The 27,150-nt window shown below is 42.3% G+C and overlaps 1 long non-coding RNA gene across 1 annotated transcript; it reads left to right on the top strand.

Moving 5' to 3' along the window:
* Window positions 1-12,315: 12,315 nt before the first annotated feature.
* LOC115399994 (uncharacterized) lies at window positions 12,316-23,707 on the top strand. Its single transcript, XR_003932760.1, has 3 exons — window positions 12,316-12,426; window positions 17,154-17,172; window positions 23,696-23,707. It is a non-coding gene; the product is annotated as an uncharacterized LOC115399994 (long non-coding RNA).
* The last annotated feature ends 3,443 nt before the right edge of the window (window positions 23,708-27,150 follow it).

Raw genomic sequence — 27,150 nt, forward strand, 5'->3', positions numbered from 1 at the left:
GGGGAGTTTTTTTTTCTCTCTCTCTGGTGGAAACCCTGATACGTCTTCTGTTCAACGTCCCCTGATATTATTTACCGTTGTGTGTTAAAGTAATATGAGGAGAGGACTCCATGTTAGCAACAGTAACTTACGTTAGCTGCCATGCTAAAACCACTTTCCAACAGGCTAAAACACTCGGAAGGACGATATAGTATAAAGCAACATAACATGGTAAAACTTACAGCTTCCACGTTTGTAGCTTGGTCACGGACAGCTGGAACCGATCCAGGCTTTAGCTTCAGCTTCTTGGCGAATCCTGATGTAAACTGGCCCTCGTTGTGAAAGCAGTCCAGAGTGAAGTGGTGAGCGCACACATACAACTTCTTAGGCGTTCTTGCGGGTGCATCTCCCTCGAAAATGAAATGAATCCACTGGACCCTCAAACCCTCAGACAAAGGAGGCAAAAACAGACTGCGGTGCTGGCTAGTGCAGCCGACAACAGAGCAGCTGCCGGGCTTCGCAAGTTCCTTCGCCATGTTTACTGAACCAGCAGCGTTTTCCGGGGTGCTGAATAATGTGGGCGGTGTTACCAACCTGAGGAGGAGCGCTTTGGGTTTATGACGTCATAAACCAGGGAATTTCAAAACAGAGCGTTTGAGCACACATTTTCAGAAAGGTGGAGCAAGCAAGAGAAGGAGAGAATAGATTTTTCTCATTTTGGGGGGGTTTTGCACAGGCTCAGGACGCATATTACTGTTACAAAACCATTGTAAAGTGGATTTTGCATAATATGGGACCTTTAAATTGTTTTACTTTCTAAAATCTTGCCATCCATCCATTCATTCCATCGTTTTACTATTTAACATGCAGTCTTTAAACGATATTTAAAATGTCTTCAACTTTTTAAATTTCCAACATTTTAGCGTTACTTTAATGTACCAATACTTTTGTTTATTAAACTAAAAATCTTTCATGATTTCAGTTACCAAAACATTCCCTTTTCTGTTCTCTCTCTCTCTCTCTCTCTCTCTCTCTCTCTCTCTCTCTCTCTCTCTCTCTCTCTCTCTCTCTCTCTCTCTTTCTTTTCTGGCCCAGTTTACATGTGTGTATTGTAAAATCCAGATGAACACAATCATATTCAACTTTGTTGGAACTTTGTCAGCCTTTTTTTCAACTTATTTAAACTTGTTTTCAGATTTGTATTGACTTTTTCCACTTTTTTATCTTATTTTTACTTTTTCAGTTGTTTCAAACCCTCCAGCTTCATTTAAATTTTTTTTTAGTTTTTGTAGTATTTCATCTTTTTTTTTCTTTTTAGCTTCTCTCAACTATTTTAGTCATCACTTCAATTTCTTTAACAAGTTTCAGATTTTGCCAACTCTTTCCGTTTTTGGAACTTTTTCAGGCTGTTTCAATCATTTAAATTAAGTATTTTTTTCACTTTTTTCACCTATATTATGATTTTCTTCAGCTTTTCGAAAACTTTCACACTCCTTTCAACTTCTTCCACATTTTCAGCCTTTTAAACAAGCTATTTCCACTTCTTTGCTTTTTTCTCTACTTTTTCAATTCTTTCACATTTTTCCACCTTTTTTCAGCTCATTTCAACTTATTTTTTTTACTTTGTTCAGCTTCATTTAAACTTTTTTCTGAACTTTTCAAACTTTCCCACTTCTTTCAACTTCTTCCAGCTTTTCACCTTTTTAAACATAATTCTGTTTTTGTTACTTCTTTTCTTTTCTGAAAAAAACATTTTCACATTTCTCCACTTCTTTCAGCTTATTGTTTTATTTCTTTCAGTTTTCCTCCTTTGTTTGGTTTTTAAACTTTTTTCATCGCTTTTATCTTCTTGTTTATACCTTATCAACTTTGACACTTTTTCAAACTTTCATTATTTCAAAAACATTTATAAAATTACTACAATCAAATACCCTCAACAAAGTGACATTACAGGGAGATAAATACCTTAATTTTATACAATATTTAGCTGAATTATCATGTCATGCCATTATTAAGACATAAGGTCTAATGACGGACAATATTGAATGTTTATTGTAAAGAACCATGCGGGTCAGAACACTGACAGTTCAATTCTGGCTCTTCTCTCTGCCATATTACAGCTGAGTAGTGGTGTGATGTTCAATGACCGAGTCGTTGGTCTGAACGGCTCCTTCAAGTGAACAATCAGAGCTGGTTCACAACTGTCTGACAGCCTTCCTGTGCTGAAACCGTCCACGCTGCCTTCACGTGTCTCCTGTGATCCTCATGAGTCCGAGCTGTCACCACTGCCTTCATGTGAACTGACGACATCTCTGAGTTTCAGTTTTCCACAGCCACAGGATTGTAAGGAACCAGTCTTTACAATGATTTACAATCATTAATTACATCATGTTGATGTAATGGCAAGAGTTTGCTAAATTAACGTAAATAATTTGTTTGAATGCATAAGCACAGATAAATATACAACTAATGACATCTACCTTACAATTACAGGAAAAGACATTAAATTGTTAGAATGGACATAAACCTTTTTATAACGATCTACATACGTATGTAGTTACAGATAATTATTGTCATTTCACATCAATTTGACTGAAGAGAACAGAAAAGATAACATAAATAACACAGTCATTTCTAAGTTAAAACAAATAATCGTTTGTCATTAGTGGCATCACATAAAAAAAGACTTTGTTAATTTACAAATAATAATGTCCGCAGTTTTACTGCTTTCTATACTACTTTAACAAAATACAGAAAAATTACTGGAGAGATTTACAGTTATTAACTATAAAAGTAGGAGTTCTATTTTTGCTTTTTACAGATACAGTGTATGGAGTGAGACTGGTTGAGACACACTGTATGACACCTCTGACACTATGAGATGCTTCAGGTGTGGACAGGAGGGACACCAGAGGACGACCTGTCCTGAGGAGGAGGAGGAAGAGGTGAAGGTGAAGGAGCAGAAGCCTTCTGATCATCCCTCTGGTCAGACTGTGTTTACTCTCCATCATTCTCTCTCAGACGGACAGACAGCCAGGTGCAGCGGTCAGCTTCTAATTTTGACTCTGGACTCTGATTGGACGTCAGAGGGCCTCCGGTTTGATTGATTGTCTGCTGCTCATCATAAATATCTTATTACTGTCTAAACTTTCATCACTCGGACCGTGAACTTCGGAGAGAGAGGTGGGTGTCTCTGCTGTTTGTTCTGATGAATCTATTTAATGAGCTGCTGCATAATGGAAGACACATTTTACACTCATGTATATTTTTGTCTGCTTCATTTGGTTAAATGTGGGGTTTATAAAGTTGGGTTGAAGCTGGTTGGTTTCCTCCGTCTGCTTTCTGAGTTGGTGTAGTGTTAATATTGAAGACTTGATAAAGTTCGGGATAATTTGAAATTACAGGCTACAGTCTAAACCCGCTCTGTTTCCCTCCTTATTCCGCTGTAGCTCCATTAACGGGTCATAAATGTGTCGTTAATTCAGTCTGGTGATTCAGTCCGTTAACGGAGCTGGTTTCACATTTAAACCTCATCAATTATATATTTCAAGTAAAACTTTGTGTTAAACCTGTTATTGTCAGGAGAAGTCAGAGAAAACGAGGCTGTTTTTAAAGAGTAGATGTGTTTAAACCAGGTGTGTGCATTCCTGGTCCTGGAGGGCCGCAGCCCTGCGTGTTTTCCATGTCTCCCTGCTTCAACACACCTGAATCGAATCAAGACTCGTGGCCAAGTCCAGCAGAAAGCCTGATAACGAGCCTCATTGCAATCAGCTGTGTTGGCTGGCAATTAGGCTGGGCATCCAGGGCACCTGCCCAGGGCGCTGAGCCGTAGGGGGCGCCTGAGGGACGGCCCGTTTGAGCAGCGCACTGCTCGGCTTCGCTCGCTCGCTCGCAAGCCTCCCCCTCGCCGACTCTCGGCGTCCCCCCCGCTCAAGAACTCTCGGCGCCACTGTCCGCGACACTACCACGGGGCGCTCGTGTCGGGCTTGCCCAGGGCGCCGGCCCTGCCTCCAGGACCAGGAATGCACAGCCCTGGTTTAAAGTGTGAATGTGTTTGAATTAGTCAGCCGTGAGCGCACAGGCCGGCCTTTTTTTCCGGCTTTGCGCTGTTTTTTTCACCTTCCTGCTTCATCCTATCTTCACTAAAGTAACTATTGAAACTGATCATTTCTAGTTGATCTTTGAAAATTCGTTCCTTCTACATTTATACTTTATTTTAAAATTAAACACAACTGATTTTCATTCAGAAAAAAACATCCCTCTCTTTTTCTCTCCCTTTCCGTGTGTGTGTGTGTGTGCGCGTGTGTGTGTCATGACCACTGACTTCTCTCTGAGTGTGTCCACTAATATTTCTTCTTTTTTATCATTGCAGCATGTCACTCAGACGGATTTTAAATAATCCTGACCCCAGCCACAAGCCGCCACCAGTCAAAATAATGGTGGTGGCGGCAGAGGAGAGGAGGAAGGTCCTCTCCTGGATCAATCACGACACCGGGATCACTCCTGGAGTACAGAAATCAAATCTAGTTGCTGCCATCACTGATGGCAGCTATTCAACAACGATCACAGTGTTTGAGCAATTCGCTCATAAAGTGAAGGTGGGGGAGACCCTCTTTATGACGGGCTACGCCCTGATGGGAGGGTCTCCCCCTTTTTTCATCACAGTTAATGAGGGCACCAGGTTCTTCGCCACCTCGCCGCTGGTACCTGAGAGTACGGTCCTGGAGGCTGCCAAGGCCCTGCTCCACCCCGCCTCCAGGAGGACCGCACTCTCAGAGTGCCACCACCAGACAGGACTCCTGACGGTGGAGGGAGAGGTGGTGGAGGTACGTATTTCTTCAGCTAACACCTTCAACCTGACACAAAAAACACAATTCTCACTCTCCTCCTCTTGTTCCTCAGATCCTGGTGCCCACAATGACCAGGGGAGGAGGGAGAGGAGCGGCCCCCCTCCGCAGGATCCGCCTAAAGGAGGTTAGTTACAGTTTAGATACTACTGACTGCTTCACTGTGGAACACACACACACACACACACACACACACACACACACACACGCACAGTCTTGTATTTCTATCCTTGTGGGGACCGTCCATTGACTCCCATTCATGTCTAGCCCCTGACCCTTACCCTAACCCTAACCCACACCACAACAAAGCCTAACCCTAAAGAAATGTTTTTGCACTTTTACTTTTTTCAGTAACAACAACATGGTCAAGAAAACACTGTTTCTCCTACTTAGGACCGGAAAAAAGGTCCCCACAAGGCACGTCGTTCCACGTTTTGCTATCCTTGTGGGGAAATTTGGCCCCGACAAGGATAGAAATACAAGAACACACACACACACACACACACACACACACACACACACACACACACACACACACACACACACACACACACAGAGGGACAGACAGAGACAACAGGCACCCTGACACTGTGTGACACTGATGTCTTCTATTTCCATGTCTCATCCACAGGATGGAACAAGCATGGCTGTGGCCCTGTGGAGGGAGGCCGCCCTCTACCCTCTGCAGCTGGGGGCCACCATCGTCATCAGTCATCTTAAGATGGTTGTGAATGACTTTGGCCCCCAGCTGCATTTGACAAACCACACAAGCTTCCAGGTACTTCTGTCCTCAGTCTTTCTGACTGTGTCTGCTTTTCCTTTCTGAGTTGAGACTGATTTCTGCTCTTTGTCTCACAGGAAATGGAGGGGCAGTGCCTGGCCATCACGGTGGTGGGGGCCGTCCCCAAAGACGACCAGGACACCATCGTGGAGCTCCTCAGCGACGATGGTGAGATCAGAAAAGTCGCTGAGGAGCTCTGGCGGCCCTACCAGTCCTCCGTGGTGGCTGGGCCTGTCCAGCTTGAGGTCACCGTTGTGGGTGACATTGTCACAAAAATAAATTAATTTCCTCAATGATTTAGTTGTTGTTTTTTTCTCTTTTTTATCCGAAGGACATTTTTTAGTGTGATCATCTCTTTCTCTGTCTCTGTACACTGCAAAAAAAGGGTAGTTCAAATATAAGATATAACATATATTACGAGGGTGTACCCAAAAAAAACCGGAATTTGATTATAACTTTTTATTTATGACATTTCAAAATAAAACATCACTGTCGCCTTCAAAACAATCCCCATCCGCATTAATGCAGCGCTCCAGCCGTGTCTCCCATTTCACCAATGCGTCGTCAGACCCGCGCGTAATTGAGCCATTTTTTGCCGGCTGCGATTTGTCTGTCACCTCCTCCACATCTGCAAACCGCTGTCCCTTCAGCTCCTTCTTCAACTTGGGGAACAAGAAAAAGTCACTGGAGGCTTCATCTGGCGAAGGCGGATGGGAGAGGAGATTCATCTCATTCTTCGCCAGAAACTGCGTGAGGCGCAGCGCCGTGTCCGCTGGCGCTCTGTCGTGGTGGATCAACCGGCTCCACTCCGCCACGACGCTCTGCTTCCTCCTCACATCCTCACGGCGCGTCTGAGGACTTCCTGTAGTAGTCCTGATTTACAGTCTGACCTGGAGGGACAGACTCGCTGTGGACGAGACCCTGGACAGCCAAGAAGCAGCTCAGTATTGTTTTCACGGCTGAGCGGACCTGACGCGCGGACATCTGGCCCTTTTTAAACCACCCGAACCACTCATGGACCTGAGTCTTTCCCAGAGCATCATCCTTGTAGGCTTGCTGCAACAAGGTGAGTGTTTCTGCTGCTGTTTTTTCCCAGCAAAAAGCAGAATTTAATGTTTACGCGCTGCTCTGGCTTCCCAGTCAATGTCGCCATTTTGGAAAAAATCGCAGACCGCCGCTGCACTCTGTTGCTATAAATAGAGCCTGACAGGCGTCAGTGTCACTCTCGGAGCTCAGGTTTCTCACAGATGTGCACGAGGCTTACCTGCAGCACATCTGACGGCCAGAAGTCGGAACTCATTATTATTATTGTTTTCTGACCAAATTCCTTCTTTTTTTGGGGTACCCCCTCGTAATTTAAGATTTTTAACCTGAAAAACACTGTGTCCAGGTAAGAATCCAAATGGGTTAAAATAACATGAATCATGCTGGTTTTTAGATAGAAAAATACTTGAAGTCAGATTTTATACTGCCCAATAATAAGTGAAAAATACTAAATATAAGCACATTATTCTTATTTCAATAAAAGTATTTTAGTTCTTGCAAAGTCAAGTTTAACATGAAGAAATCAATCAGTAAATTAAGCCAAATCTACTTAACATGAGCACATTTCAATTCCACAGTCTTGATATATGTTGAAATGAGCCCAATATCAGAATAACCTTGAATTGGGACCTCCTGTCAGTACTGTAAACATCTCATAATAGTTATTTCACTACTACACATCCGCTAACTCTGCTTTATTGCTCTTTGCCACTGATTGTTAGATGATAAACAGAATTTTTCGGGCCCTCAACTTCATAAAAGAAGTTCCAAAAAATGTCCAGCAGGGGTCGCTCTGCATGGATCTCCAATTTCAACATATGTGGATATGCTGAAAAAAAATCTCATGGTTATTTATCAAAAATGGGAAAAGCACATGAACAAATTTTGATTCTGTTGTGTAACACGATTTATTTAAGTCACTTTAAATGTGACGATCACAATGTGTGAAACAAAAGCCATTTTCATAACACACAGTAGAATTTCATCCATTTACAGTGCTGCAAATAAAAGGTTGACATTCATAGAAGGAATATGAACATGTTGTCTGAATTTTTAACAAAGTATATCCATCTTCTGTATCTTCATGTTGTTTTGTTGGACCAGAAAAACTTTATTTGGTTGACAAAGCTCAGAAGTTGAACTTCACCGGATGACAGTCTGAGTTTCCCAGAATGCACCACGCTCCTGTTATTCCGCTGCAGCTTTGAGGTAAGTGAACGTCTCACGTGAAAAAGTCGGTAAAAACTCGGTTTAAACTTCATAAAACACCGTGTGGTTCAGTTCCACTGACTTCAGGGAGCATCTTTAACCTCCAGAGCAGAGTTGGGTTGAATGAAGGACAGTTACGTCGTCTCAAAAAGTGTGTTTGATGATGTTAATGACGGCTAACTCTCTGGCTAGCAGGAGCTGCTACAAGAAGCTAAGTGGCTAACTTGGTGGTGTTAATTAGGAGGAAGATCTGGAGCAATCTGTCTTCTGTTGTCTTCAACTGTGTCTTTGAATCGGGGAAGACTGGAAACAGTCCTGTAGTGTGAACCAGGCTTTATGGTTGGCTTCAGCATTTCTCATCAACTGCTGTTACCGTTAGCAACAGCTGTGAACAGTAAAGTTTAAATGTAGAGCTCACTTCACCAGTGTTCTGCATCTGTTTCCTGCTTACCAGAGGTTTAATTCATGTCTTTCTTCGCACAGACAACTGTCTGCCTCTGCCTTTGGATTAAGGTGAGAATCAAACTTCACACACATGACTGTTTAATAGTGTTTCAGTTAGTTTTATTTAGGTAGAAGCATATTTTCAGTCTCTCTACTCTGTGTGGCTCAGTGGAGTCCAGCCTGCTTCAACACACCTGCTGCAGTAACAGGCTGTTAGTGGCTCTGCTGGGAGCTGCTGAGGACACAGTCATTAGACTCAGGTGTGTTGAAGCAGAGACTGAGCTGGAAGCTGCTGGATAGAGGCTCTGCAGGAACAGGGCCAGACAACACTGGTGTGGACCAGTCATACAAGCAATTTCGCTCTGGAATCAAGAAGTAATTATCTTCTATTGATCCTATTGAAGATGTGTGTGAATGTATAACCATAGAGATTGTTATGGAAAAAAAGAAAAATATTATTGTCAGCTGTGTTTACAGAGCTCCTAGCTCCAGCATTGAAGTATTTCAGAATTGGATGGAAGACACGTTTACAACGATGGAGCAAAAATTCATGTTCATTTGTGGGGATTTCAATATTGACCTACTTAATCCTAACAAGCTTTCATCAGCGGATGAATTTGTTGCTGCTATCTATAGCATGGCTTTATGTCCTATTATCACCAAGCCTAGTAGAATAACGTGTCACTCTGCTACATTAATTGATTATATATTTACTAATAACATGAAAAATAATATAGTGAGTGGATTATTATTGAATGATATCAGTGACTATTTGCCAGTTTTTGTAATTTACAATTGTGATTACAGCATGAAGAAGGTTGGGAATAGTATGGGCTATGTGAGAGTAAGAACGGATGAAGCTCTTGATGCATTTAAAACCGAGTTGATATCCCATGACTGGAGGAATGTGTATGAAGAGAAGGATGTTGACTCAGCATATGATGCTTTTTTAAATTCATTTCTACTGCTGTATGACAAAAACTGTCCTTTGCGACAATGGAGGAAGAAACCAAACTGTTCTGATAAGCCCTGGTTCACAAGGGGACTGTTAAATGCCTGTAAAAAAAAGAATAACTTATATAGAGATTTTATGAAACAGAACTAGTGATAAAGAAACCAAATATAAAACATATAAAAATAAGTTAACTGATATTATTAGGAAACGTAAGAAAGATTATTATAATGTTATACTAGAAAAGAACAAAAATAACATTAAAGGTACTTGGGATATATTAAACAAAATTATCAGAAATAGAACAACCAACTCAGGCTACCCAGATCTTTTTATTGATAATGAAAAAGCTATCACCAGCATGAATGATGTGGCTGAGGGGTTTAACAATTTCTTTGTGAACGTGGGACCTGAACTAGCAAGACAAATAAAACCTTCACAAGGGGGAGATGTTTTTCAGAACTTAGGTGAAAGAATTCCAGATACAATCTTTTTGAGGGATACAGATAGAAATGAAATAATTAATATTGTCAATAAGTTCAAGAATAAGACATCAAAAGATTGGAATGGCATTGATATGATGGTGATTAAGAAAGTAATTATTGCTATTGCGGATCCATTAACGTACATTTGTAACCTGTCTTTCAAATCCGGCACATTCCCTTGTAAAATGAAAACTGCTAAGGTGATCCCATTGTACAAAGCTTGTGATAAACATCTTTTCACTAATTATAGGCCAGTTTCCTTACTCTCTCAATTCTCAAAAATTCTGGAAAAAATATTTGTTATACGTTTGGACAGTTTCATTGAGAAGCATCAACTATTAATGGATTGCCAGTATGGTTTCAGAACAAACCGATCAACTTCAATGGCTTTAATGGAATTAGTGGAAGAATTAACAAGTTCAATTGACAATAAGAAATATGCAGTAGGGATTTTTATTGATCTGAAGAAAGCGTTTGATACAATTGATCATGGTATTTTATTGCATAAGTTGGAAAGGATGGGGATTAGAGGGGTAGGGTATAATTGGTTGAGTAGCTATATTGGAAACCGGCAACAGTTTGTTCAAATGGGTGAATACAGATCAACTAGCTTGGATATTACATGTGGTGTGCCGCAAGGTTCAATTCTGGGACCCAAATTATTTACTTTATATATTAATGATATATGTAAAGTATCTAGTATTGTGAAACTGGTTGTTTTTGCAGACGACACGAATATCTTTTGTTCTGGGGAAATTTACAGCAGCTGTTGGATGTTGTCTCAGCGGAAATGTGTAAGCTGAAACTGTGGTTTGACACTAACAAATTATCACTGAATCTCAGAAAAACTAAATTTATAGTATTTGGTAAAAGTAAGATAGACATGAATGCGCAAGTTGAGGTAACAATTGACGGTGTTGGATTGGAAAGGGTTTTTGAAAATCCTTTCCTGCAGACCTGCCAACCTGTACGCATTTTGCATAGCAGGTATGCAATTTGACATCAAAATACGCTGGTACGCTCCGCCTCATTAAACTACGCAAAAAGCTGCAGACGTCTGTGAGCGCTGTTATAAATGCGGACCGTGGACGTTCTCATGTCTGACAACACGATGCAGCAGCAGGGCTCTGAAGTGTCACGCATTTCGGTGTGTTGTCACGCAGTCACGGCACACATGGTATTTGTCACGCTGAAAAAAAATACCAGTAAATTAGGCTGGTGCGCCGCAGCTATGGAACCGGGAGGAAACACATGTGCTCCCCTCGTAGTGCTGCGACATTCGACTGTAGCAGGAGGAGGCCCTCTCCTGGCTTGTAATAATTAACCAATCCCGCCAGGGGGAGTTGTGGATAAAAGAGGGCCATTCTCACTGGTGCAGCCTCTGCCGCTGAGTCTGGAGTAGACCCCGCCCCTGGGCTTTCTCACTTCCTGGTGTGAACCGTGCGAGCTGTGCTTACCTGTTGGGCCGCGTTTGGGGATCAATTCCCCCTTCATCTGGGTGTCAACTTGCTGCTAGATGAGTGAGTACAGCTCTCCCTCTGGAGGCACAGCCCTACTGTCATGATCAGCTGGCAGTAATCAGCTGTTTGTGTTTAGGTGGCTGTAGGGAGGTCGCAGACTCCCCACCTCTCCTACTGGGCGTGTCAGTAAAATGTTTGTTTGCCAGGTACGCAGTCTAGACACCCTCATATTCTTAGCTGGTTCGTGCAGGTGTATGACTGCCCTTTTTATTGCTTATTAGGAGCGGCTGGCTAATCTGCCGTGGAGCCCGCCAGCTGTTTTGTCCTTCCGTGTGGCTTCGAAGTCCAGTGTTGGCACCCATAAATACGCCTGGACTGCCTCTGCTCCTTGGAAGTCCGCCGTCTGCAGGTTGCTGCACCCCTGTCGACCTGCTGGCTTCCTGACCGAGCTGATTACACGCTTGTGGGACGCCAGGAATACACAGAAGCGATCCGCTTACTTTATCATCTTTTCTTTTGATTAAGTGTATTTGGGTTAGGTGTTGGTATATTTTGTTGTTCTTTTGGTTATTGTTTCCTTATTTAATTGTGTGTTCATTCTTTATTTTCCATTTACCTTTGTTTTTGTTTGGGGTGTGACAGTTACTGGTTTGCATTTATTTATTTTACTTGTGAGTTGTGGCTGCCCTCCCACTTGTGTTTAGTTCATTCAGTTAATTCTTTTTTTGTTTGAATGCATGAATGCGAGGGAAAAACCCTTTTTAACTCCCCTTGTCTTTTTCCCTCCCTTTCAGAAGCTGAGCACGACGGTGGCGGCATCGGTATCCCTGGGTGGTGGGTCTCCCTCCCGTGTGATGTGCTGCGCACCCCTTTTTGTTTGAGTGTGTTCACCTTTATTTTCAGTGAGTGAGAGTGTCCACGTGTGTCTGGGGTGATCCTTCCGAGGCCTTCATTCCCTTTACTACCCGTGTCCCACCGGTAAGCCTCAGCTCCTGTTTGGGCTCCCCCTCTTCCCCGTCTTTTAAAGAGAGTGAATGTGTTTTTGAAATTTGGTATTTAATAAAGATATTTTCTGTTGGCCAGAACCCACGTCTCCTGCTTCTTAAGCCACGAACCCGAGTGTCCTCGCCAATCATTACTTTTTAGTTATTTCCTTGGGTGCAAGTCCCAAGGTGGCGTTGTCTGGCTTCCTTTTACCTGATTCATCTCGCCACACAATGAACGAGTCGTTCGTTTGAACGGCTGTTTCAAGTGAACGACGAGAGCCGGTTCTCAGTTGTCTGAGAGCCGTTCCTTTGTGCAAATTGTCCTCGCTTCCTTCACGTGTCTCCTGAGTCCCTCCTGAGTCCAGCTGTCTCCGCTGCTTTCGTGTTAACGACCGAGTTTCACTTTTCCGCAGCAGCTCCAGTCACCTGAACGCAGCAGCTAACTAGCGGAGGAGGAGTGTCGCGAAACCGGAGCGGAGCCGGTGTTTTGGAATAACTGAGTCCCTTTTAACTGGCGACTGGGTTTCTTTCACATCCCTTGTTGCTGATAGATATTAAAAACCAGACAAAAAGTCGTGTCAGACCTTTTATGAGTCTGATTTCAACATCTGCGGCTACTAGCAGCAGCAGCAGGAAATGCTAAAGGAAGTCGGTCACCAGGTAACAAGGACACCAGTTAATTTGAAACACCGTATTCACGGCTTTATAAAGGTTTTAGTAATGGAACACACACGCGCACGCATGCGCACACACAGCAAAAAATGCTAAGTTAAAGGACATGTAGCAGCATTTTGAAGCTCTTTTCTGGGGACAACGTGCACGGTCAGCCGCAATGTAATGTGTATCGGAAAAAGATCGGTTAAATCTTTGCCAATAAACAAATTACAGAACCACATGAGAACTTAAAACTCTGTAAAACTCTGTAAAAAAAAAAAAATCTTAGCAAATTAATGCGAATCATTTTTCTTTGTCACATTTTTACAGGTGTCATTAATGGACAACATTGGTGACCCTTCTGTTGACATTGGAGCAGCTCAGCCAACAAGAAGACCTGCACAGCTCTTCTCTGCAATGCCAACGTACCAGTATCTTTACAGTTTGAAATGTAAAAGCCATGCTGACACAGAACAGAATTTCTCTTTTCCTGGTTCTGTAGCTCTGGAACAGAAAACCATAGAACAGAGCAGAAAGAACTTGCAATACCTGCACAAATCACACAAAGCCCTTTAAAAATCATAAACCTGTTAAATAAATGTTGTTGGTGAGTTGCCCATGACAAACTTTATACAAGCTTTAAAGACAATGACTTTCGCATCAGTACAGATGAAGCGATTAAAAGGTGTAAATAAAGAGTGCATAACAGCAACACAGCATAGAAAGCTTACAGGTAAAGTAGTGTATCCAGGTTTGTTTTTGTAAATCCTAATGCCCCTCACCTTGGTACGTCACCTCACTGTCAGATGATAGAGAAAAGGAGTGGAATATGAGTTATGGCTTCCACCATCAAATAATGAGGCACCTTGGGCTCCTGAGTATGTCATGATGTGAATTATTTTTAATTTGAAGAATACCACCTAGAAAGAGTTAACTTATATGTTTCAAAATAGAATGAAATGAACCACAAGTGGCCTCACGACCCTTTTGACTTTTTTGGTTTTAAGCAGGAGTTGTCATAAAAGTTACCACAGTGATAACTGTCTTGTGGCGGCCAAGCGTTCATAGCGACGTCCCTTTTTGATCCTTCGATGTCGGCACTTCCTATCATTGTGAAGCAGAATTCAACAGGCGTTGGATTTTTCACCCACTAATAGGGAACGTGAGCTGGGTTTAGAGCGTCGTGAGACAGGTTAGTGTTACCCTTCTGATGATGTGTTGTTGCAATAGTAGCACTGCTGAGTACATCTCATCTCAGAAGTGAGATGTATTTTATTCTACGTACTTTGTAACATGCCAGTGAGATCAACTAGTTATCGTGCAATCTAAGATCATTATAATGTGTTGCATCTGGCATTGGTGTGTTTTTGCTGTGACCTCTGAACAGAGATTAAACGTGCCAATAAAGGAACGTTCAAACATCTTGCTGCCTATTCCATCTGTCAACACAATTAATAGATAACAGGATTTAGCATGCTATTACACAGAAGTATTAATTTGAGAAAGGTACTTAAGATGTCGAAAAATTGTGAATACAGAGTTGTGTACTGAATTTCAAATTCCCTCAACATACAAGACGTTTTGAAAATTTTGTGGGTATTGTGATGCACTGGAACATAAAAGTCTTCCTTATGTAATAACCTAACATTGGCCTCACACCATAACAAAGTTATTCAGACATTCAGGTAGCTGTGATGTTTTGCAGATGTTGATAGGTTAAACTGTTCTGTGGATACGATGTGCATTACAGTTGAAAATTAAAATTTTATTCCCATCAACACATGATTTACATTTGACGTTAAGCCTCATGAGTAGCCTTCACACTGACAGTATGCTACATTAATGATGAAAACAAAATGTATTTAAATTACCTGTAGACGCAATATGTTTACACTTTGATGTAAACTAAAGAGAAGTCACAGAGCAATGATGTTAGCCTGAACATAGAGCAGAAATATGTAGCCTATGCTTTCATAGGTGTGAGTGTGAACCGCCACAGTCCCTTATGTATACACGGTTGACAGTACCTAAACATCACTTTGACTGGAAGTTACTTATAAAGATTATGTAGTAACAACAATAACAACTAGAAATTGGCACTCATACAGCGCAGACGTATGCCACAGCTGAAATCAGTCAGCAACAACCATAACAACACCATATATAATCACACAACATTGGGATCATGGGTGTGATCTGAGCGGAGTGCTGCAGCGTGCGGTGCCTCTCTCTGTCGCCCTGTCACCCTCCCTCCCTCCCTGTGTGTGTGTGTGTGTGTGTGTGTGTGTGTGTGTGTGTGTTTCTGAAAAGGAAAACCGAAAAGCATCGTAATTTATGTTCTTTTACTTCATTGTAATTTAGAAAATGACCGTATTATGTCGTATTTTCCGCTCCAGACTTCCTGTGTGGTGCAATCTGCTCTGTCCAGCTTTAAAACTTGCGGTGCACAGCGCGCAGCTCGCGGAGAAAATACAGAGAAGCGAATGTGGCTCGCGCCGCTACGCACGCGGCGGTCCACCGCGTCTTCTGTATGAACCGTCTTAGACAGGTTAACAGTGGCGCCGATCTGACTCGGTGGGCATCGCTTCCCACTTCCGTCGGTAGCGGCGCGTCGTGTGTGAACCAGGCGTCTGTCAACCCCTGTCGGTGGGCCTGCCCACCCATGTGAAAGACTCCCTATCTCTCTATGATAAACAATCCTTTAAAAAATTCATGATAACCTCCTGGCGGAGGTAATGATAGCCTACACATCGTCAGTACAATTTACTGTGGATGGTTTATATTCGTTTCATGGATGGCAACATTAAGCTTTTGTATTTGTGTAATAAGGCACCCTGAAAGATAGGTGGCAGTAATGCATCATGTAAGTCGGAGATCATACAAGCGCCAAAGCTTGGCGCGTTATTTCATTTTTACCGCACTTTAACAACAGAAACTACACTCAAACTGCTGGATCAGGATGTCTCTGGAAGATCATTATGACTTTATTCGAGACTTGATAGAGAACAAAAAGAGTTACAGCGAAATATCATGTGCTTTAGTATCCATGGGCATAGCTAAAGGTACATCGGTTGCAAATATTAAAACAATGTGTTCCAAATGGAACATACGAAGAAATGGCCTGGTGTCCAACACACAACTGGAGGACGCGGTTATGAAAGCTGTTCAAGAGGTAAGTGAAAAGTATAGGCATGGAAATAGTCCTACCTTTAGCCTGTATTTTTTAAATAGCAAGTCAAGTAGTTTATAGAAATATTGTACTATTTTGTTATGTCGTTCATTTAGGGAAACTGCACAGACAAGAATGTTGTTGTAATACTTATGAGCTCAATGTCAAAGTAGCCGAGTCTGTTTTCATTTACGTTTTAATGCAGCAATAACTCTGTATGAGTGTTACTCGACGGTTAAAAAGGTTTACATTACGACAAAAATGTATAGGGCCATGGCTAGGACACAGGAGGACTGACAGCGAGGGCAGGAGTGAAAGTCTGCTTATACAGGCAAAGATTGTGTTCTGTACTACAGAAAGCCAAGAAGAGCTGCATCGCCAAGGCACATTAACATAGGTTTCCTCTTAATTTTGAAATTACACAGTGAGTGAAAGAGGCAATGACATTTACATTGTTATAATATGACATCAATAAAATAAAGTTGTAGGGTTGTTATTTATTCAGAATTGACTAACGATCGATTCTCAGAGTGGAGTCAGGGGAGGATATAAAGTGTAAAGCAATCGCTTCATTGTGTCAGGTGAAGACACAATATGATGTCCATTCAAGGATGAGAAATTTGCCTAGTCTGGGCTACTTAAAGCTCGTGTCCGGAGTTTCCGTTCCTTTCCAATGTATGTATAATTTTTCAACAGACCTTAAATGTGTCAGTCTGGTTCGATACTACAATATAATATTAGCATAAAGCAATATAAAAATTTGTTTATGAGCCCCGCCTTCGTCTCATAGACCCCCATGTTATCCGAAAAAGCGCAGGTCAGCTTCAGCCAATAGGTTTCGAGCTTCCGCATTCTCTTGTTGTCAATCAAAGTGTGGAACAGCCAGAGAGCACCCAGGCAGAGGAGAGTTAGCTCTGCAGCAGCCGGCCCGCTTTTACCTCGGATATATCCACTGTCTGCTGAACATCCACCGTAAACAGCTAAACATGTAGGATGCTGTAGGACTCGGAGGCTCTCATTTTCACCCGACGGATAACAGCGTGCACAATTAAAGGGGCGTGGCTTGGTCGCTAATAAAAGCAGAGGGAGGGAAGAACCTCGAGACATTGGATTAAAAAAAATCTCTCTCGTTCAAAACTCCAGACAGGAGCTTGAACTAGTTGTTTAAATAGCTGTTATTTGTACAGATGAGCAGTACATGCGAGTGAGATTTCCTTAATACTCAAACGATCCTCAAAAGTGACAAATGTGACAGATATGATGCGAAGTTCTAATGAAGTCCCAACTTCAAGGGTAGCATTTATGTAGCTATGTAATGGCTGGTAACTGGCAAATTCGCGTAATGTAAGGGGAACATAGGCTACCCCCCCCCCCCCCATGCTATTATTATTTTATTTTTAGTTCTTCCCATTACAATTTCTCTTTTTCCCTAAAACTGTATTACCACCCCCATCAAATAACAGACACATAGGCTTGTACCCCTGCTTCACCACCAGAGGGAGTATCCCCAAAAGTGAGTGTGGCCCTCTGGAAACCTGTCTAGGCCAATGATGTGAAACGCACCCAGACAGAGGTGACAGCCATGTGTCGTGTTTTTCAGAAAATGTTCATCAAAGCTCATCTTTACAAAACCCACACGATTCGGGTCATTCCTTCAAGTGTGCAACAGTAACATGAGCTGAACAGATGGAGGCAAATAGATAGATGCAAACTCATGAAAAATATCTATGAATACACACCGATTTAAAAATTAACATCAGAATAAAGTGATTCAACGTAAAACTGCACACTTTCCGTCGAATGAACGCATACCTCTGAACATCATCTCCATTGCTGTCTGTCTCTGCAAGGCAATGAGGCGTTCAGGTACGCATCTGTGTAAAACAAAACGACACTGGCATTTTAAAGCTATAGCAGCAGAACTTACAGTAGCCTGTGCTATGACTATAAGCTTTGAAGAGGAAGGTTTTTGTTCAAGTCTTCAACATAGAGAGGGCGTCAGCAACCCTAACCGAGACAGAGAGCCGCTTCCACAGTGGAGGAGCATGATAATTGAACGCTTTCCCATCCTAGGTTTGGGAATTGTAACAACCAGAAGCCTGTGTTATTATAATTGTGATTTTACCACAAATGTTGTCAAATCCATGCCTTTGTATTGTCCTCAACCCTTTTATTCTTACTTTATTAGACGGGGCAGACTTACGGTCGGAGGATGATGTGTGGGTACCTCAAAAGTAAAGGTATCCATGTGACAGAACGCAGAGTTGGAGCTGCACTGCATGCTGTTCAACCAGAAGCAAATGACAGCCGTCGCAAAGTGAGTATTCACACTCTAGAAAGAAATGTGTAGACTCAACAAAAAAATCAACGCAAAAGTTTGCATTACTCTTTTTAAGTTATGGCAACGTCATTACAAAGTACATTTAACCAACAAACTATATTGCTTTGAGTGAATTTATAGTTTGTCACCAGTCAAAGATAATTTTAAGTACTGCTTACTTAATAAATGCAAGACTTTTTTTGTGGATTGCTCAAATAAATTGGCTGCCCACTTTTAGTAGTTAAAATGGTCAGTTCTTTTCAAACCATAATATCGTGATTATTTAGGAATACAATAGTGTCATTGCCAATGTGCCCTGATTCTGTACAGGCAGTCTCATATGGCGTCATTTTAGTGCCAAAATTCCGCGCGCATAAACATCATAATCGCGCACAGTTAAACCACTCTTCTGTGCGCTCACCATGCCTCTCCGCGCGCGTGGTCTCTTTCTGCGCGCGCGCCGTCACTTTCTATGCGCGCGACATCACTTTCTACACGCGCGGTGACATGTCTGAGCTGTCTGCTCGCGCGGTGGTGTTGCCTTTTGGCACTCAGGGGGCGGGCTTTGAGTTGATGCCACTCAACTCCTTGTCCTTTGTGATTGGTTGCTCTAAACGTCTACTGTCTTCCGGTCAGAGCCAATCAGAGGTTAAGTAGGGCAGGTAGTCATCGTTTGGTGGCAGAATTGGAAAATTGAGGAGTAAAATTCACATAACATAACCTCCATACAGTGATTTGATTACTGTGGAGGAGACCTGGCTGTTTCCTGGGAGGAGAAAGAAGGAATAAAAACGTTTTCATGGAGCCATCAAGGCTATCTGTCTGAAATGTATATGTAAATTATATTTGATTTATATCTGTTAGTGTATATCTGTTATTCATCTCATTATAAATCTGTCTTAGATTTTGTTGGAGCCAATTAGCACCGGAAGCCATAAATAGGAAGTAATCACGGCCTGACAGGTGTTGCTGCCCGTAAGAGGAAACACGGTTTTGACCGCTGTCGCGGCTGCCTCGCCATCGCTGTATGATTCGTGTTCTGAGGTAAAATGTGTGAGTAGTGGAAATAAATGGACATATTTCTATGAAGCAAACGATCGCCTCAGCCACCTTATTCATGCAATTCCTCTGCCAGCGTGTCAGCCTAAAAACTCCGGGTAGAAGTCGTAGGGGCTTCAAGCATAGGCTTTGCCCCTACATTCAAGTCAAAACCGTTTCCTCATAAGGAGGTTACGCTGGACTAAGAACTCATGGTCCTGGTGGAAAGCCGCATGTGGATCACGCTGTGAGCAGCACACCTGTCAGCGCGCCGCACTGGTGTCGGAGAGCGCACCAGACAGGAGAGACGCGGCTGAGTGCACGATTGGGGAGTGCACGCAGGAGCTCACCCGTCGGGGTGGAGGTGCCACAGGGGCACCTGGGGAGCTCACCTCCCGGAGAGGACACCGGAGGGGCGGACGCCACATCAGCGGAGCCAGGTTTGCTCACCTGCCGGAGAGCGCGCCGGAGTGGAGGTGCGTCACCGCGGCGCTGCGGAGCTCACCTGCCGGAGAGGACACCGGAGGGGCGGACGCCACATCAACCACGCCTGATCTGCTCATCTGCCGGAGAGGACACCGGAGTGGAGGAGCCCCGCTTCGCGGCATCGTTGGGCACGGAGGCCGTGGAGGAGCGGAGCCGGGCAGCGGGGTGGCGAGCGGCCGCTGCGGTGCGGCAGTGAGCGTCGGAGACGGAGCCTGGCAAGGAGCCAGGTGTGCCTTTCTTTAATTGTGCAGCGCTGAGGACGCCGTGGGATTTCTTTTGAATCGATCATGGAGCTGACTCTTCTGGACAAGGTATGGAGAGCGCTACCATATGATAATTGGCCATAGAACTTAGTGTGCACACATTACTTGCATAAACCCAAACCTTGGTTGTGGAAGCAAATGAACAAAACACAACGACGCTGCAGCATTTCTTTTTGTTGATTGACTCTGACTATTTTGTTTAAATGGAAAAGCGCGTCGTGCAAGACACACATTCTGGTGTGAACGTGTCCACAGTTGGTGCACTGGACGCAGTGACCAGCTATAGTGACACACAATTGACTAAAAGAGTGCCAAAGCTTTCTGCCAAAGCTCTTGCACATAAATTGGAGTGTTTGCAGCATGACAGAAAAAGTAAGCTGAGCAAAGCTTCTCATTTAAGAGACAAGATACAAGGTTGGATGCAAGAATGCAAAGTGGGAGATGTGCAAAGTGGTCTTGATCATTTACTTAAGTTATGTATTGAAATAAGGTTAATTCATGGTTCTGTTTTGAGTTTATTGCCACATGTTGAGAAAGAGCGACATGAAATATGGTTTAAAGCGAAAATGATGTTCAATGATGAGTTTATTGTCAACACTCAGGGCTGGTTGTCAGGTGATGGTGTGCGTGAAAGTGATGCAGTCAGTCATGAGGGGAGAGTGTCTCATCAGGATGACATCAATCCCAACGACAGTGTTTCGAATGCGGGTAAAATCAGGAACAAGAGTACATCCAGCTGCAGGTCAAGCACAACTTCCTCTGCACGAGTTAAAGCTGCTGCCGAGAGAGCTGCACTTCTCGCTCGCATGTCATCATTAAAGGAGCGACATGCACTGGAGGAACAAGAACAACAACTAAGGAGGAAAAAGGAGCAACAACAATATGCACTGGAGGAACAAGAACAACAAATAAGACGGAAAAAAGAGCAGCTTGAACTGGAAACCGAGCTGGCTGCCTCCACTGCTAAGCTGGAAGTTCTGCAGTTCTCGGATCAAAGTAGTTCTTCTCATGGATCAGCAGATGGCATGAACTCTTACTTGGAGAAGGAGAAAAGGAAAATGACAACAAGCAACACTCTTGACCCTATGACAAAGGAATATTAACCTGCAGCTTCAAAACAAACGCACACAGAGAAGAAACAATCAGCAATGGTCACAAAACCTAAGAGAACGGACACTCAAGAAAGACATGTGCTGAATATGTGTGCTGACAAACAACAACAAAGATCTTTAAACCCAACAAAAGCTTCACAACCTGGTGCAACAGCAGCTTGGTTAAATAAAGCAGACGCTCAATGTATGGATCAACTGCAAAACAATCAAATACCTGCTGGAGACGTTGTAACCATCATGCATAGACAAAATGAGATCACAAGCGCTCTTGTAAATCAGCAGCGTCTACTGTCCCTGCCTGCACGGGACATTCCGGTGTATGAAGGTGATCCACTCCAGTACAAAGCCTTCATTAAAGCATTTGAACAAGGTGTTGAGGACAAAGCCAGTAGAGCTGACTGCTTGTGCTATCTGGAACAGTTTACAGCAGGACAACCTCAGGAGCTGGTTAGAAGCTGTCAGCACATGGCTCCTGAGAGTGGATACATCGTCGCGAAAGCTCTGCTACAAGAACATTTTGGCAATGAATATAAGATTGCAAGAGCGTACATTGAGAAGGCTCTAGCCTGGCCAGCTATAAGAGCTGAAGATCGCAAAGCCATGCAAGCTTATGCCATGTTCTTGCGTGGTTGCTGTAATGTTATGGAGGAGCTGGATTACATGATAGAGCTGGACATGCCGACCAGCATGAAACTGCTTGTGTCAAAGCTACCATTCAAACTCAGGGATCAGTGGAGATGCAAAGCACATGATATTTTTGAAGCCACAAACGACAGGGCTCATTTTGTGGATGTGGTTTCCTTTTTGGAAAGACATGTAAGAATTCTGTCTGATCCGATCTTTGGAGATCTGGAATATGCCTCAAAACCCACAGTTGGTGTGAAGAATCTCAACATGAAACCTCAGTCAAAGATAAGAATGAAAGGAAGCACCTTTGCTGCGACTGTGGAAGCCGTGGATGAGAAACTGGTTACAAATGTCAAGAAAAAGGAGGTCTTGAGTTGTCTTTACTGTTCACGCTCTCATCTGTTGGAGAAGTGTAATCAATTTAAGAAAAAGAAGCACAGAGAAAAGATCCACTTCTTAAAGGAAAAAGGAGTGTGTTTTGGGTGTCTGTGCTCTGGTCACTTAAGCCGTGAGTGTACCAAACGCTTGTGGTGTGAGGTGTGTGAACAACAGCATCCGACTCTGCTTCACATCGAAAAGCCAAGCGAACAGTGTGAACAAATAACTGGTTTATCAGAGACAAAATTACAGGTTCCTCCTCAGCTGTGTGGTCGTACAGGGGCTGGTCAAGAGAGATGCTTACTTTCCATCATTCCAGTACAGGTTAAATCAGCAAAGGGAAATGAGATCATAAAGACTTATGCCTTTTTAGATTCTGGCAGTACGGCAACCTTTTGTTCTGAAAATCTCATGCGAAGGTTGAAGATGACGGGAACAAGAACTCATTTTCTGCTAAAAACCATGGGACAGGAAAGGCTTGTTCCGTCCTGTTCTGTGGTCGGTCTGGAAGTGTCGGGGCTGGAAGCTAATAAATTCTATTCTTTGCCAGAGATCCTTACACAGAAGCAAATATCAGCCTCTCCAGATAACATCGCCACCACTGCTGACTTAAAAAGATGGTCGTATTTGTCTAAGATACGTATCCACAACATAAACGCTGATGTTGACTTGTTGATAGGTACCAACGCTCCCAAGTTATTGGAACCATGGGAGATTGTCAACAGCTGTGGAGATGGCCCGTACGCTATAAGAACAGTGTTGGGCTGGGTCATTAATGGTCCTTTAGGTGATAATGGCGAAAGCAGTAAAGCGAAACGTTCTTCTGTTGTTGTCAACAGGATTTCTGTGACGACGCTCGAACACCTGTTGAACAATCAAGGCAAACATGACTTCAATGAGAAGACATCAGTGGGCATGGAACCCTCTGCAGTGGTGCAGGATGTGAGGTACTCCTCGAAGTTTCCATTCGAAGAACCTGATGTTCAACTTCCAAGTCAGTTTGCTATGGAAAAGCATAGACTTCATGGACTGAAGAAGTTTCTGAAAATTCCAGAGCTGTACAAGAAACATTCAGCGTACGTCAATGAGGTGACTGAAAAGGGATATGCTTCTCTGAAGCGAGCTGTGAAACTCTGTATTGATGCAGACAATGAGGAAAGAACAGAAGCTGTACAGGTGTCTTCTGAGAAGCAGAAGTCACCAGTCATGTTTCCAGAGAAGAAAGTGGCCCACAGCAATCTGAAACAGAAGCAGCAGATTGAAGCGCATCCAAGTGTGTTGTTCAAGAAACGCCTGGATGTCACTAATAAAGAGCTTAAAGATGAGCGCCATTATGCCCTCCTGCAAAAACTCAGCTTGCAGGACAAAAGTCATCTGAAATTCCTTCTGAATGAAGCAACATCACAATCAACTGATGTTCACCTGAAGCTTGCAGACGTTTATAAGAAGATCGACACAGAGAGGAGCTGCTTCTCCAGTCAGGTGTACAAGATCAGTTGCAGACATGAGGATGATGCTGTCAGAGACACGAAGTTCACGGTCGACTTGCGATTCCAGCTGAAGCAGGTGCAAAGATGTTTCAAGGACCTGGCAGCTGTGCTAGACAAACTGAGAGCCGAGTTGCAAAGCAGAAGGAAAGCGAAAGAAGAGGACCGCACAAGGAGGTCTGAACTTCAGAGAAAGCAAAAGGCAATCACCAAACGTCACATTGATGTAAAGAATTGAATGGAGGAAAAATTGGGGAAAACCTGTTCTTTGGAGATGGAACATAAGCAGTCTGGATGCCAAAGGATGTAAGACTCAAAGAATACTGATGTGTGCATAAATGCTCTTTATCGGTTCAGCAGAGGAAAAGGAATCTTGCAGCTGGTGGTGTTATTCACGTCATCATGGATGTCTCGGGTTTTCGTGGTGCAAAGTACTACAGTTGTCATGGCAAATGGGGTCAATTTCTCTGTCAAGTTACAGACGAAAACTAGTGTGATGGAAAGACCTGTGACTAAGCTGTGTTTATTGCATGAAGTATAACCAGCTATGGTTTATATTATGATTTAAGTTGTTTTATGTTATGGCTCCTTCAATAATCTATGTTGGAATTGTTATGTTTATGCACCAGTAACAATTAGGGGCTGGTGTGTTGGAGCCAATTAGCACCGGAAGCCATAAATAGGAAGTAATCACGGCCTGACAGGTGTTGCTGCCCGTAAGAGGAAACACGGTTTTGACCGCTGTCGCGGCTGCCTCGCCATCGCTGTATGATTCGTGTTCTGAGGTAAAATGTGTGAGTAGTGGAAATAAATGGACATATTTCTATGAAGCAAACGATCGCCTCAGCCACCTTATTCATGCAATTCCTGTGCCAGCGTGTCAGCCTAAAAACTCCGGGTAGAAGCCGTAGGGGCTTCAAGCATAGGCTTTGCCCCTACAGATTTTTTTTAATTACATTTAATTTGTATCTGCTAGTGTATATCTGTTATTTATTTAAGTATATCTGTCTTAGATTTATATGTAAATTATATCTAATTCATATCTGTTAGTCTATATTTGTTATTTGATTATATCTGTTTTAAATAATATTTAAACTATTTAATTATGTTGTTCAGTTTTTATCTGTTATTTAATTATATCTGTACTAAATTTATAGTTAATTTTTTCTGCTTTTTTTCTGTCTTTTTCCCTCTCTCTCAGATTTCATTTGATTTTATGCCAGGATCAGTGAAGTACTTTGCTTTTTTTTTTCTTTGTTTTGAGCTGGTGATGTGTTGATAAGTTTCATAAATCACAAAAGTAATAGACCCATTTGAAGACAGTAGACGTTTAGAGCAACCAATCACAAAGGAGAGGGGGTTGAGTGGCGTCAACTCAAAGCCCGGCCCCTGAGTGCCAAAACTCAACACCACCACGCGAGCAGACAGATCAGACATGTCACCGCGCGTGTAGAAAGAGATCGCACGCAAACAAAGAGTGATGTCGCGCGCGTAAAAAGTGACCGCGCGCGCGCAGAAAGAGACCACGCGCGAGTGGTTTAACTGTGCGCAATTATAATTTTTTTGCGCGCAGAATTTTGGCACTAAAATGACGCCATAGTCTCAAGCCTATGATAACCCCAGAGGCATATGGTAACTCTTCTGTTTCAAAGTCGCAGCAGGGCCAGATTAAATGCTCAGTACTTCTCATTCCAGGTTTGACACGAAAAGTAACTAAAGTATTTAGAGTAACTGAACAACAAGAACACACCAAACACAACTACCAATAACACTATTAACATCAGAACATTGAAATAAATCATGAAATCAGTGTTTAAATCTTGAAATTCTCATACCAAACTCCCATGATTCATTGCAACACTACCATCATCATTGTTAAATTCTTGAAAGAGCCCGCTCCCTTTATGCTGTGACCAACACTAACCATGCCGATGTGGTGTCCTTACCCCACTCGAACTATTAGAAATAAGCTGTAGTCGCCATGAAATATTACTTGTATCACGGTTTTTCATCCTGCTAACCGACTGTCGAATTTGCAGGCATGGTGTGTGACGACTGGGAACTTAAAATTGTGAAGTCAACGTTGACAAAATTAAGTCATCCAGCCAAGTTTGCAAAGTTATAACAAACAACTAGAATTTTGTTTCAAACTCATCAACAATGAATTTCTAGTTCAAATTGCAAGCAAAATGAAGTCGATCTAATTAGTAACATTTTTATTTATTCATAACTTGAAAATAATAAGTTTGCAACTTACAAAGTTTATCAAAATCAACTAATTACAATTTTTTCCTTGGATCCATGTATTAAATCAAGCGGTGTTAAAAGCTTGTCTGAGTTACTTTGTAGAGTGCACATTAAAATCTTGTTTTTATAGAACTTCTTTATCAAAATTAACATGTTGGGGTGTAAAACCGCATGTCATCCAGGGAATAAACTTTACAGCCAAGTAGCTTTGATGTACTGTATTGACATTTCTTATGAATTATTTTAAATTAATGGCAACTGTGACACAATGTTTATGGCTTTACACATGCAAAAAAAAAAAAATCGTTGTAAAATGTAAATGATGTCTTTCAAGACTGACATGTGTCACTTTACCTATTGGAATTTTTTTTGGTTTGTTTGTTTTTTAAGAGACTGTAAAATGTTTCGACCACAAACTAGCATGTCACAATGTGTGTCTGCCCAAAAAAAAAAAAAAAAATTGGAAAGGTCTGTCTTTCCATCTGTCATGTCTTTGTCGCTTTTAAAGTGTATTTACTGGTCATTTTATTAATAAAATAATGTCCATTTCTCATGTCTGTCATGTGTGTCAATAGCCTATTTAAGTAATAACTACACTATATACCAAGCCTTCTTCTTTTTCTTCTGTTGTAGGGCCTAAGGAATCTCAATCCAGCTCCATATAATGCCACATATTTTGGTCAAAAAATCCATATTGACCAAAATGAGAAGATGGCAATGTATGGACTGACCTATGTTGTAGCCATAGATGGCTACAGCGGAATGATCGTTGGAAGTGCCGTCATGCCTGTAAAAAATAATCTCGTTATTTATGACAAAGTGTACAGGTGAGTAGATGGGTAACCTTTACAAATTCCATTGTCTTTTATGTTGTCATAGAAATTATTTAAATAAAAAATTAATTAATTAAGGACACTGAAGTTGTTTCTTACAGAAAATGAAATAATACACAAATGCTGCAATTTAGGGAGTGACAGCCAATTCTTTATGATGTTTGGTTAACTGTGGCGCAGCATGCAAACATGTGGTTTGTGAAACTAACCTGGGTAGGCTAACACTGCATGAATCACTAGTCAGATGAGGGTGCAGGCAGGATGGGGATTCCCAGGATAACTTTAAACAGTGAAAAAAAAAAAACTGTAAAATTCATTCATCTTATGAAGTCACAAACTGTAATAATTT

The sequence above is a fragment of the Salarias fasciatus genome, chromosome 14 (genome assembly GCF_902148845.1).
Source record: "Salarias fasciatus chromosome 14, fSalaFa1.1, whole genome shotgun sequence".
NCBI lineage: Eukaryota > Metazoa > Chordata > Actinopteri > Blenniiformes > Blenniidae > Salarias > Salarias fasciatus.